General features: G+C 45.7%; 1 long non-coding RNA gene across 1 annotated transcript in view; it reads right to left on the bottom strand.

The window, feature by feature from the left end:
• The window catches only part of LOC307205086, a 183709-nt gene that overhangs the window by 22729 nt on the left and 146963 nt on the right, over positions 1-14017 (bottom strand). The window lies entirely within an intron of this gene.

The following is a 14017-nucleotide window of genomic DNA, read 5'->3' on the forward strand; positions in this document are numbered from 1 at the left end:
GTCGCAGGTTCAATCCCCGGCATCTCCAGGTGGCTTGTTGTTGTTGATGATCTTGTGATTTATAGAATACCCTTTGTCAAAAGATCCCAGGACAGTGTACAACATTAAGAACACGTTTTACGGAGCATCAATAATAAAAACATAATCAAAAGCATACTAACAGACAGCATAATAATAAAATAATCATAATAACAATTCCTCTGGCACCCACCTTTAACTGGCCATAGATTATTTAATGGCTAAACGCCTGGGAAAAGAGGGGTGTTTTTGCCTGGCACCTAAAGACATGTAATGATGGTGCCAGTCAAATGCATTCTACATACAGGGAGCCACCACAGAAAAGGCCCATTCTCATGTTGGTACATCTTTTAAATGTTTCTGAGCTAGATGGACCAATGTTCTGACTCAATATAAAGCAGCTTCCTATGTCCTTATTTTTTGAATTATGGTGCTGGAGGAGACTCTTGAGAGTCCCATGGACTGCAAGAAGATCAAACCTATCCATTCTGAAGGAAATCAGCCCTGAGTGCTCACTGGAAGGACAGATCCTGAAGCTGAGGCTCCAAGACTTTGGCCACCTAATGAGAAGAGAAGACTCCCTGGAAAAGACCCTGATGTTGGGAAAGATGGAGGGCACAAGGAGAAGGAGATGACACAGGACGAGATGGTTGGACAGTGTTCTCAAAGCTACCAACTTGATTTTGACCAAACTGCAGGAGGCAGTGGAAGACAGAAGTGCCTGGTGTGCTCTGGTCCAGGGGGTCACAAAAAGTCAGACACAACTAAACAACTAAACAACAACAAATGTCCTTATTAGCAAAGGGTCAATGTTCAGGGGAAGAGCACTTGCTCTGCATGCAGAAGGTCTCAGGTTTAATCCTCAGCATCTTCAGGTAGAACCAGGAATGTCCCCTGCCTGAAACCACAGAGAGCTATTGCCCATCAGTGCAGACAACACTGAGATAGATGGACCAGTGGCTTGACTCAGTATAAAGCCTGTGGCTGCAGGTGAAGCAGTGGCTGGTGGGCAGCCAGACTGGGGTGGTATGCAGATGTGCCACCCCTCCTGTTCTGCCGCCTGAGGCCAAGGTCTCCGCGTGGCTAATGGGTGGGCCGGCCTGGACTTTTCACGCATGAAGGCTCTGGTGCGATCACTTTCAAATGTGTGTGAGAGCCCAGAAGGTTACAACAGAAGCAGTCCTAATCCCAGCTGTTAAACCTCTCCCAAACTTGCATTATATCCAGATATCTAGTAGCCAGTTCTCTACAAATCAGGAGGTCTTTCCTTCTCTCTGTCTGCCTCTCTCGAAAGGAGAAATCCCAGCATTTCTGATAGATGACAACGGTTTAGGCCCCCGGAGAGCTCAGTTTCGCCCACGTTTGAGTCGTGAAATTGGCCGCAGGTTGGGAATCTGATACACATCAATGTGATTTCATGGTGAGACAGTCTAATGGAAGATAAAAGGAGCATAGGTTAATGCTGTTAGGTTAAGGCCTTTCCTGCTATCCAAGACACAGGAACATTTTAAGGATAATCCAAGACCTACATGTTGGGAAAATGTGGAGCTGTTTTTCCAAGCCCCAGAAAAACCTGCTACCTTTTGCTCTCAACACACAAGCTACGAGGCGTACGGGGCCCTTCTGTACTTACAGTTTGTAGTGGTAAAATTGGTGTTTTAACCAACATTTTTCAGAGCAAATCTGGAGCTAATTGTCTGCACCTTCGGTCCCATGTTGCTGTTACCAGAGGGTACAGATTTTCCTTCTATAGCAATGGCAGATTACACCAGAACTGAGGAAAGTTCTGTGGCCACAGTCACATTCTTTATGTATATAAAGTACACATGATTTCAGGAATTGTGTGAGTGGTTAGATAGCAAAAATAAGTAGCAGGTCTTGGTTCTTTATCTGAACTGGGACCCTGGTAAGGGATGTGGGGGCTACAACCCTGTGCCCCCACTCCAGTCCTGCTCCAGAATTGGTCGCTGCAACCTGCTCTTTGCATACGAAAGGAAACTTTTCTGGCATAATAAAACATCGCAACACAGAGAGACTCACACAGACAGTGAATTGTGAATGGTTTAATGCCCAGCCATTAAAATCATGAAGATTAAAAGTCCAAAAAGTCTAAAGTGTGTTGGTTTTTTTGGGGGGGGGGAAACTTGCATGTATGAAACAAACTTAAAGATAAACTAGAAATCACTCACAGTTCTACCCCAAAGTGAACTTAATTTATTTTCACTCCCCCTGGCAATGATGGGAATGGCTTTCAGGTTTAGTGCAGAGATTTTCGAATTGGTTTGGTGAATTTCCTTAAACTGAACTAGTTTGTGTCAAGCCCTGCTTCGAATGAATGCTGCGCTCGGACTTCAGCCCTGTGCAGTGGATGAAGATCTCAGACCCTCCAAATGTCCCTGTTTTCCAGGGATAGTCCTGGATTTACAGAAGCCATCCCCAGTCTCTGATTTCATCCCAGAATGTCCCACTTTTCCTTAGGATGTACCTATAAATGTTGGAGGATATGGAGTAATGCAACCCCCAAGACAAGGAGATAAGTACAGTGGTACCTTGGGTTAATAATTTAATTCGTTCTGGAGGTCTGTTCCTAACCTGAAACTGTTCTTAACCTGAAGCACCACTTTAGCTAATGGGGCTTCTTGCCGCTGCCGCGCCGCCGGAGCACGATTTCTGTTCTCATCCAGAAGCAAAGTTCTTAACCCAAGGTACTATTTCTGGGTTAGCGGAATCTGTAACCTGAAGCGTCTGTAACCCTAGGTACCACTGTACAACCTTTAGAAGACAGTTAGCCCTGTATAGTTTCATTATGTTTTTATATATGTTAGAAGCAGCCCAGATTGGGCTGGGGTAATAATAATAATAATAATAATAATAATAATAATAATAATGGAATAGGACATCCCTATTTTCATCCAAGAAATAGGATATGGAATCTCAAGGCCTTTCAGAGGCACAGCTAGCTCTCCCTTCCTCTCTTTCTCCCCGCCCCCCAGCCTGCTGAATAAAATAAGTTCCATAATGCAAGGAAAATCCATCCTAAGCTGTTCGTGCTTGGTGGTTCTTTGGGGCCCGGCTGCAGCTGTCTCCATTTAATACTCCCTGCCTGGAATCCTTGTGTGCACAGCTGGCTGGATAGCAGCACCTGCATGACATTGACAGCCCTCCTCTCTTAGAAGTCCGTGGAGAGGCTGTTGCCACTGCCGTCGACATCTTCCTTATTGGCAAGCCCCCCCCCCCAGCCCCCGAAAGAAGGGGTAGATAGGAGTGCAGGAAATTCAGCAGCAGCCAGGCTGAAATCACTATGAGAAGAACCCAGGTGAATTTGAGCGCAGTTGCCGTCAGAACATTTCCCCAATGAAAATCAGGGCATCTTATTCCATTGTGATAATTTTACTATGTATACACCACACATCTTATTAGGTTGCCCCAGCACTGTGGGCAGCTTCCAGTATATATAAAGGTAAAGGGACCCCTGACCATTAGGTCCAGTCATGACAGACTCTGGAGTTGTGGCGCTCATCTTGCTTTATTGGCCGAGGGAGCCAGCGTACAGCTTCCGGGTCATGTGACCAGCATGACTAAGCCGCTTCTGGCGAACCAGAGCAGTGCACGCACATGCCGTTTACCTTCCCTCCAGAGCGGTACCTATTTATCTACTTTCACTTTGACATGCTTTCGAACTGCTAGGTTTGCAGGAGCAGGGACCAAGCAACGGGATCTCACCCCGTCACGGGGATTTGAACCGCCGACCTTCTGATTGGCAAGTCCTAGGCTCTGTGGTTTAACCCACAGGGCCACCCGCGTCCCCTCCAGTATAAATTGACACATAATAAAACATTAAACATTTTTTTAAAAACTTCCCTATACAGGACTGCCTTCAGACAGCTCAGAAATTGGATAACTCCATACCCTCCAACATTTCTCCAATGAAAATAGGGACGTCCTAAGGAAAAGCGAGACATTCCGGGATCAAATCAGAAACCGGGACGGCTTCTCTAAATCAGGGACGTCCCTGGAAAATAGGGACACTTGGAGGGTCTGTAAGAGGGGAAAGGACCTTGGTTCTAGCTGTGGGGAGTTGGCTGGCCTGTCGAGAGGGAATGGGGGCATGGCTGGGTTGGGGCCTCCCCGAGACTTGCTTTTCAGCATTTTCAGCATTAAAGAATATGAAGAAGAATTGCAGAAGGGACTTGGAAAAGATTTAAGAGCCTCGGACAGAAGATCTCCAGGTTGGTGAACTATATGGAATGGACAGAAATGATTGGCAGAACCCCAGACCAGGGAGAAGAGATGGTGGTAGAAGATTGGGAAAGTCTAAAGTTTGTACATAGAAATATTGTAAAATTAATGAGTGTTTGAAAATTGTTGGAATGAAACTTTATGGTTTTAGCAGAAATGCTATAAGGAGTTAAGTATAAATAAGTATTTTAGTATTAATGGAAAATAAGGTTAAAAATATGTTAAGACATTCATAATGATAAAAATAGAGAAAGATGGAAAGGATTTGCTGAAACAAGTAACAGAAGTGGAATACAGAAAGGGAGGTGAGAGGAAGTCGACGAAATAAGGGAATGAAAGATAGACTAAGGAAATGGTATGCTATATGTTTTTTAAAAAAAATTGTTGTTGTTTTGTTTTGTTTAATTTAGTGTTAAGGTTGTGTTTTGTATTGTTCATTGTATTGTTTCTTCTTTTGTTCTTTTTTTTTGTCTGTTGTAAGTTTGAAAAGTAATAAAGATTATTTAAAAAAAAAAAAAAAAGAGGGGAAAGGAGCTCAGTGTCCTACCCAGTGCCCAGTGTTTTTATCACAAGACTTGCAGCCCAGGCACAGTGTACCTTCCCCCATGGAGAAAGATTGATGTATTCACCGGATAACAGATTGACACAGCAACTTTAAGGGATTAAAAATTGGCCGCAGCTTTATTGATTACAGCTGTAGGTAGGCTTTGTCTCAGGCACTGGGCGTGTTTCCTGAATTAGCCTTCGGGCTGAAGGCGTGAATTTAATCAGGGTCGTGCCTGGGTTAAGGACCATCTCAAAACACAGGTCAACTAAACTGGCCCTCCCCAGGTTGCTACTGGATGTTCTGTGGCCTGTCTGCCCTCCACCTGCCTTCAGGATAGAAACCTCCACCCAGAGCCCTTTTCCAGGGTACCCTGTGATATCACACCTGCATGAGGTCCGGGTGATGAAACAAATCACCCCCACACCTGTTAATTAGGCTAAGGATTCCAACCAATGCCTTATCTGCTGAAACGACTGCTATGAGGCAGGTAAAACCTACAAATGGGTCCAATTTGTTTGAAGGCAAATTCCTTCCCCGCCCCGAATATGGTGATCCTTTAGAACAGGGGTCAGCAAGGTTTATCTTGCCTGGGCCAGATCGGTCTCACAGAGATCCCTCCGTGGACTGGATCGCGCGTGATTTTCGTCATCTGCGCATGTGCAGATGCATTTTTCATCATCTGTATATTATTTTCACGAACACAAACATTTTATGGACATTGTACCCCAGTATATACAAAATTAAAAAAATTCACACATTACTTAGCTGGTGAACGACACTGCAAAATTTGGAGAAATGCAATTTTTGACGGATGGCTGTCACTCATTGTATCAGAAAGTGTAAACTAGGTAGGTTCACCTGTAAATGCAAACTGAATCCAATTTCTTCCCTGCCCCTAGTCCATATTAATGACTACTCGGGTTTATCTGATATTACTGGATGGATCAAGTTTTTATGCCAACCAATGTCCAATTCCTATAGCTTGCAGTTGCTTGGTATCTACATTATCCCACTGCAAATTCCACTTTGCCCACTAAAGGTAAAGGTAAAGGTACCCCTGCCCGTACGGGCCAGTCTTGACAGACTCTGGGGTTGTGCGCCCATCTCACTTAAGAGGCCAGGGGCCAGCGCTGTCCGGAGACACTTCCGGGTCACGTGGCCAGCGTGACATCGCTGCTCTGGCGAGCCAGAGCCGCACACGGAAACGCCGTTTACCTTCCCGCTGGTAAGCGGTCCCTATTTATCTACTTGCACCCGGAGGTGCTTTCGAACTGCTAGGTTGGCAGGCGCTGGGACCGAGCAGCGGGAGCGCACCCCGCCGCAGGGATTCGAACCGCCGACCTTTCGATCGGCAAGCCCTAGGCGCTGAGGCTTTAACCCACAGCGCCACCTGCGTCCCACTTTGCCCACTATACACAGTTAAAAACTGAAAACCATGTTTTAAAGAGACCGAAGAAGACTGGGTTTAAAGGTAATTAGGACGAGGGGGGGAATTCACCTGTGGCGTAAACTCACTGGACCCGAGGGAACTGCGGTAGGAGTTACGTTTATTTAACTTATTTTGGGCTGCCGACGTTCTCACATTTTCTAGGGACATCATTAGGGTGATATACACAAGATATGGGTCTTAAAAGACTTTACAAGCTTGGTTTACAAGCTCTATAAAATTACAAGTTTCTACCCCCCGCCACAAAGGGAGGTCAGTAACTTGCTTTATTTTGTGTTTAATGGGTATAAAGGGTAGTGCTGGTAACAGAGAGACAGTGTTTTAAGGAACAGCCTCTGGCCTGAGAGGAGAATCGCCAGAAGTGGCAAGGCCTGGGAAAGACGGAGACCTCAGTGGGAGGGGCAGATCTGTGCCATTGTAACTAGGAAGGATATCCTGTCAGCAGAGAATCATATAGTGCTACTGCAGGTGGAAACAGTGGCACAGAGCTGGGGAACCCTTGGCTCTGGGGGGGGGAGGCTTAATCAGGCCCTCAAGGCCTCTCTATCAGGTCCTCAGAACTCTTCTCAGGTGTCAGGGACCATTCTGAGGAGCGCTGCACTGAGGAAGAACAGTGGGAGGCACCCCCTCCTCCTGATCCTGATCCTGAATATTCCCAGGAGCAGGACAGTACAGTGGTACCTCGGGTTACATGCGCTTCAGGTTACAGACGCTTCAGGTTACAGACTCCGCTAACCCAGAAATAGTACCTCGGGTTAAGAACTTTGCTTCAGGATGAGAACAGAAATCATGCTCCGGTGGCGTGGCGGCAGCGGGAGGCCCCATTAGCTAAAGTGGTGCTTCAGGTTAAGAACAGTTTCAGGTTAAGAACGGACCTCCGGAACAAATTAATTACTTAACCCGAGGTACCACTGTATAGATTTGGAACAGTGGTTTGCAGAGGGGCCTAGTTCAGAAGGCAGAAGCTGGGAAATATTGGATGGGGAACAGCTAGCAGAAGAAACACTAGAAGAGAACGAGTTAACAGATTCACAGTCTCTGGATAGTATCCACCCCCCTTCCCCAAAGTCCCAGAGAGCTCCGAAAGTGGCAGAACAGAAAACACAGTGGCTCCAAGTTCACATTACAAGACGTAGGAATGATGTAGATTAATAGGGACCGGGGGGGAGAACTTAATTGGGAGCACCGCCATTTCTAGGTGATGTGTTCTTTGTTCTCTCGCTGTGATTTCTAACTGGTAAGAAGACTCCTTTTCCTTTGTTTGCTTATCCACTGCCACGGGGGGCGGGGAGCCGACAGTGGCGTAGCGTGGGGGGTTAAGGGGGGTCTGGCCGCACCGGGCGCAACATCTGGGGGTTAGGGTTAGAGGGCGCAAATCCACGGTTTAGGGGGCGCAAATCCATGGGTTAGGGGGCGCAAATTACTTGCCTTGCCCTGGGTGCTGACAACCCACGCTACGCCACTGGGAGCCGATTCCCTGAAGCCTGACATCAGGTGACACCCTCACTGGCCTTGCTTCCAGTAGTGCAGTGGCAAATGCAGAAGGGCAGGGTTCCTTCATGACAGCCACAGCCATTCTAAAATAACACAACCTTCTAGGACAGGGGTAGGCAACCTAAGGCCCACGGGGGTCATTTAACCGGCCCACGAGCCGCCCATGAACCAAGCCACCCGCTCAGTGAGTCCCTGCACGCTGCACTAAACTGGTGCAGTGCAGCGCAGGGACTCGCTTCTGCAGTGCTGAAAATCACGTCTGCACAGATGCTAGAAATCGCATGCATGCACATGAGGGATCTCCCACGGAGGGATCTTCACTTGAGTGAACCGGCCCATACCATTTTCAACAGTAATTAAACATATTTTTAAATCTTATTCAATTTTTTTGACTTCCATCAGTCCTGTCTGAAAATTTTCCAATCTAATCTCTTAGTATACATTTCTTATTGTCCCTGTTACATTTAAAACTCATAACCAATCTCTCTATTCTTTATCTACTTTGTAACACTTCATATATTCCTCCTTACAAAACTTATTGTAGTCCTACTAGTGTAATTTGTTGATTACAGTTGCTCTTCAAATAGTTCATATACTTCTTCCAATCTTCTGTAAATCTCTGGTCCCGCAGGTTTCAAATCCTTCCTGTCATATTATCCAATTCTGCATAGTCCATTATTTTTGTCTGCCATTCTTCTTTCGTTGCCGACCCCTGTTCTGGGATTCTATAATAGTTTTATAATTATACCATAATGCAAATAATCAGGGATGCATTGCAACAACGAGTGCAGACATCCATGCTTTGCCTTTCATCTCAACCTACTATTTTCTGTATACATACACGGGCAAATGATTTGGAGGGTTCCAACATCTTCTTTCAGAGCGACTTGTGTTTTCCTTGAAGTTCCATTGTACAGAACAGAACTTGCATGCCGTTCTCTCGAAGCTGAAGCCTGCTGTCTTTTCAGGGTTCCTAAATGCTTAAGTTCGGAGTGTACAGAACAACAACTCCCCCGTGTCCCTCCCAAGCCTTCTCCAGGGTGACCCTAGGAGCCAATCCTCCATGACTGACCCGCCTCCTTTCACTCTGGTTGGCTCCAATCAGCACAAAGGGTGAGTGGACATCTCAGTGGCTAAGAAACTCCCTTTTGTGCTGATTGGGTGTCTCTGCAGAAAGGGACTCTGCTGGGATCCTGCTGCAGAAATAGCAATAGGTGTTTGACACACACTACAACCCTAGATCACTGCACCACTGCTTGCATCAAAATCTCCTTGAATGTTTTTGCTTAGCCGGAATGTGACCTTGAACTCTGACAATGCCTCTTGCTTGTCCAGATGGAAGCTAGAGGGGTGCATGCACACAGAAACTAGTCTACTGTTTAAAGGTTTTAAAATACATTTGTTGCTCCACTCACTTGTCCCCCACAGCACTGCAGCCCTGGAGTCCAAGACATTTCTCCCAGCCAGCCTTCGGCCATCCTGCCCAAGATGGATCCCAGTCTTCTTTCCTCCTCCTTCCCAGAACACCTTGCTAAAAACTCTCTTTTTCTGTCACTTCAGACACCCCCCCATCACCACCTGTCTCTTCCCCCCCACCCCACCCCAAAGGAATCCTCTCAGATCAACTCCTTTTGTCATGTTAACAGATTTGCTCTTCACTAAGCCAGCCCTGGGATTCCTTCTCTGGCACAGCTCTGCAGCTGGTACTTTCATCCGTATCCCGATTAATCAAAATCCTACAATTTATTAATTTCTAGGGTATAACAATATGTTCCCGCACAGAGAAAAACAGCAAGTTCAACAGGCCTTCACAGTAGTCTGAACCTTCATATGCTTCAGCTGCTGATATGTTTAGAACTTCAGATATTGTAAGGCAATTGGTTTTTCCTAGGATATCTTTCAAACTTTCGAGAAACGGGAGGGGTGTGTGTTACTAAATCAATGTGCTTTTTTGGGAGAGTGTTAAGCAGGAAGCAGGCTAGAAGCAGACCAGACACCCCCCCCCCCAAAAAAAAGGAACAGTGTTCAGATTCAGGTTTTGGGGTGGGGTTATGACTTGTTCCCTCTGGGATTCATAAATCCTCTCCGCAACTCTAATAATTTCAGCAGTGTGTACGCACCGCAACAGCAAATTAGACACCTCGCTCAGTTTAATATATCATAACATTCCTCTTTGGGAATGGAAAATAACATATATCCTGGGTCTGTTTGCCAACCGTCAACGCTATCAGTGAGGTGTGCGTTTTTTAAAAAGAGAGAGAAAGAGAATATAAGAGTCCTCCCAGGCTCATTGAAATTTATCCAGCAAAAGTTGGGAGGAAAGGAAGGGGGGGGGGAACCTAGACTCCACAGATATTCTACACCAATCAATCAAGTCATGGAAAAGATTTGATGGACATGTCAAAGGGGCATTACCCAGCAAAGCTCCAGATGGACTGAGGCGTGTGGAGCGGCAAAGAGGAAGGAGTGGTAGCCAGGGCAGCAAAAGGTCCAGAGTGCTCGAAGGAAAAATTGTTGCGAAGAAACACTGTCACTTTTTTAAAAACCGATCGTTTGTTTTGGTTCTCCTTTATGCCAGACCACACAAAGACATTTTGCCCATTTCTGCAAGCCCCCTTGCCAAAAGTAAATTATGTTTCTTCTGCTATAAATAGCTGAATTCAGACACACACACACACACACACACACACAAAGTGTGACTCTTTTAATGGTGCTTTGCAAAAGAAAACTCAGAAGGAGATCTGTACAGTGGAATAACAAAGCCATTTGCACATGCAATCCTTATTTGCTTTCTTCCATATTCCTCCTCAAAATATTTTATGATTTTCACTTACTTATTGCTTCCATGTTTTTATACAAGGAACAACAATTATACAAGGAGAAATAATTAACGTTCAACAATCCGACCCACCCCCAGCAGCCAAATGTCTATTGAATTATATTAACTTTTTAAGGCATTCTGGTTTTTAAACAAAGATTTTGTTCCCCCAGTTGCCATGTGTCCTCAGGGGCCTTTAAGCATGCCCTGTCAATGTTGCATATGGAATAAAAGTATGCCAGGTTGATGCAATTTCCCACGAAGGGGAAATCATACATAACAATATTAGGGATGGAGAGATCTGTCCATTTTGCTTTCTCTCAGTTTCTAGTTTTTCAAGTCAACTGCACTCAGTTCCTGCTTGCTAGCTGTCCATTAGGCATGGAAGGGAACTCTCTCCTTCTGCCAACAGATGAACACTTTCTTGTTTCAGCAGGGAACTGACTGCTTTTAATGAAATGGCTAGTGCCATGCTGCTTTTTATTGTAATTGTTTGTAATTGTTTGTATGCTTCTATGCTTGTATGCTTTATAAAGTTTTAATTCCAATCAATGTTTAACTGTTTTTTAATTATTTCTATTCTATATTTTAGCAGTTCTTGTTTTTATCTGTAAGCCGCCTTGAGACCCATCAAAGGAAAATCCAGGGGATAAATATATTATTGTTGTTGTTGTTGTTGTTGTTGTTGTTGTTGTTATTGTTGTTTATTTAATTAAATCATCCTGAAAAAGCACCAGCATTTTAGTGGTGATGTCTCCTAATAAACACAGTTTTGTATGCAGTTTTGACTGATGTGCAATTTTTTGCAAGCAATCTCCCCGAATACAGTAATGCATTTTTGTAAGTTTTCCCTAACATAGCCATTCAGTGCCCACTTTCCTCTAATATATGCATTTCTGAAAACATGGTTTGATTGGAGAACTGCATCAGAAAATGTAAATATGCGTGAAGTTGGAAGGATGGCTGCGTTTTGGAGCTCATGTTGTTTCGAAAACTGCAAATTCCAAACAGATTAGCCTTTAAGTTTGAATCAAATTTCTCCACATTCTCTACTTTCTGTCGACACCTTGGTTGACCACTGTGAGAACAGGATGTGGGGCAAAATGGGCTTTGGGGGTGATACAGCCATGCACTTTTTCTATGTTCATGTTTTAACATTCTGGGCATTTTGGGGAGACACGTTCTCTGTGTTCCTGGCTGCCCCGTCCTCAAGCTGGAGGAGACAGTACAGAGGGCTTTCTTAAGCATGGGTTCCTCTCAAAGCAAGTCTCATGCGTCCTGAAGCAAAGCATGATTAATGAGACAAAATTCATTCTCAACCCTCCAAGGGCTTGTGTTTCATTAGTGCCAACCAGTCTTGATTTGTGTGGCCAAATGGACATTCTCTGGAGTGGCAGCCCATGTCCCGTGACAAGGGGGCTGGGGGCATCTCTGCTAAGAGACTGCCTGCTGGCTATTGGCTTCCCCGCCCAGCTCTCCAAATCCCTTACCAATGTGCCAACGTATCTGCAACATTTTTAAGATGCTCCAGAGGGCAGACGTTGATAAATGATGCTCCTGCTCAACCCCCCTGCTAATTTTGGACTTGCAGTGTTTACAAACAGCTGTTATAACATCCCGAAGGTCTACAGGGGAAGGGGGTGGGTGGAAAAAAAAGAATATTCTCCGTTAAAGAAGAAGAAAGTTCTTACCTGGAAGGAGTCCAGGAATGCCACAAAGCACAGCCAAGGATCTTCTCTTCCCTTCCTGCCTGCTCCAGACTGCTCCTTGCTCGGGTGCACTTTAATGGGGGATGTTAAGAATGTATCGTTTATAGCAGCTGCCGCGATCGCAGAAGGACTTCCCATCGCATCTTCCTTATGAATGCCAGCATCAGGTGGGCATCTGTTCCCAGACGCCACGGCTGTGATGGCAGCAACGGCCCTTTATCAGCCGGATGCTATTTTGATATGTCCCCTAAGGCTGTCGGAGAGTGCCGGGTTTTTCCACCTACTGTTGAATTTTTAGACCCGGGTTCTTATCTGTGTCACCCTAAATAGCACCAGTGTAAACGAATGCCACGGTGCCATCTGAGCATGGAAACTGTAGCTGCACTGAGCTGCGTACAGCGTGCACATCATAACAATAATACTCCAGCAAACTGCACGAAGGCATTTTGAGTTGACCTCTGGGGCTTTGTCAGAATTATCCATCAGGATGCAGGCAACCTCTACAATCTGCTTCAAGATGCCAACATTTATTAATTAGATTTATTTCTTCCCCAAGAGGCTGAAGGTGGCGAATGCAATTCCTCACCCCACCCCTTTGCATCTAGCACTATCTATGTTCATCTGCAGGAGCTCTCCAGAATTTCAGATTTATCGCCCTAACTAGAGATGCTGGGGATCAAACGGGGGACCTTCTGCACGCAAAACAGATGCTCCACCACTGAGCCATGGTCCTTCCCAAGCCCTTGGCCACCTTGCAGGGTTAAGTAAGGTAAATAAAGTGGTGGCCTGCCCTCCCAAAGCACTCAGATTTTTTTTTACCCACTATGATTTTTTAAAAAATATTCCTTTTGTCCATAACCACCCAATGAATCATTGGGGGCTTTTATTTTATTTTTAATGCCTGCCGTAGCTCTAATCTCTTCCTGCATACCCGGCAGCGCTGGATAGAAAAAGAAAGCTTAAAGAGGTCTTTAATTAACACGAGAGGGACGGGTGCGTATCGCTCTGCCCCAGCTGCTAGATAGGACGTTGGAGTGGTGGGTAGGATCTGTACATACTGTTCCTCTTTCAGCTGGAGTTATGCAGACAGGAGCCTGCTAGTGCTTCTGAATCTACGCACAGATGCCTTCTGCTAGTTTGGAACAGCGTGCAGAGTGCCTTTCCCCTTCCATCTGGGGAGAAGCAGTAGGAAAGGCACTGCCTTGCGCCAGATCTGAGATGTTTTATTTTTCATTTCTTAATGAAATTTGAGACAGTTACGCGCAGCACAAGGAAACTCAAAGCAGGCGCAGCTTGCGTTGCTATCAAAGCAGCGACCAGAAATGTTTGGAAGTTACATCTGACCACAAGGGTCTTTGCCAAATCGGAGGAAACAATCCACCACCTTGGTCATTAATATCAGCAGTGGAAGGGGCAACTAGGTAATGGAGAAAGGTTTCCACCTTTTAGCTTCTGTGTTATTATTAAAGACACTCTTGCCCACCTGGAAATTCAAGCCGCCCCCCTGCCACCTGGAGGGAACCAGAGAAACCTGGAGACTTCAGGTAAGACCTGGAGGCCTGGCATCCCTAGATAGGACAGCTTGGGTTGGGAACCCAAGGCCTGGGGGCCAAATGTGGCCCACCATTCCTCTCTTTCTGGCCCTCGGGACTCTCCTCAGGCCACATATCCCAGTGACCCAGCTTCACACCTTCCTTGCGTGTTTTTGCCTGGATGAGATTTGTCCTTGGACTCTGACCATGCTT

Source organism: Podarcis cretensis (assembly GCF_951804945.1).
Source record: "Podarcis cretensis genome assembly, chromosome: 16".
Taxonomy (NCBI): Eukaryota; Metazoa; Chordata; class Lepidosauria; order Squamata; family Lacertidae; genus Podarcis; species Podarcis cretensis.